Source organism: Arachis duranensis, chromosome 8 (genome assembly GCF_000817695.3).
Source record: "Arachis duranensis cultivar V14167 chromosome 8, aradu.V14167.gnm2.J7QH, whole genome shotgun sequence".
Taxonomy (NCBI): Eukaryota; Viridiplantae; Streptophyta; class Magnoliopsida; order Fabales; family Fabaceae; genus Arachis; species Arachis duranensis.
Window position 1 is genome coordinate 26566333 of NC_029779.3, and position 621 is coordinate 26566953.

Consider the following 621-nt stretch of genomic DNA (forward strand, 5'->3'; position numbering starts at 1 on the left):
TGATAAGATATATTTATAAAATTTATACCCTAAATTATATTGAGATTATAATTTATGTAATTTAAAAAAAGAAACTAAATTAATAGATTTTAATAAATATATCTAATCAGTATTCATTTTGGCTAATTAAACATGTTAAGTATTAAGTCACCAAAAAAAATATGTTAAGTATTATGTATGTTATTATTTAAGGAAATCACTTTAATAAAGACACTAAAAATATCTTTTTTTAAAGATGTTTACATGTGTTGTGTTATTATTGGACATTTTTATTAAACCAGTTAATAATTTATTTTTTTAATAAATTAGAAGAAATCGGTTTATTACTATAACAACAATAATAAATCTAATTGTCTGCATTATAATTATTAGATCCGGTTTGATCCGATCGAATTATACAATCTAAACCGAATATCTTTAAATTTTTTATAAAAAGATAAATATATCTCTGACTTTTTGTTTTGCGGACATTTAAATCCCTAAAAAGTTTAAAATACAATTAGATCTATAAAAAAATTGGATTCATTGTTATTGTTATAAAAAAAAGCGGTTTTATTCCAATTTGTTAAAAAATTTAAAAATAACTAATTCATTAATACGTCCAATAATAATACGACACGT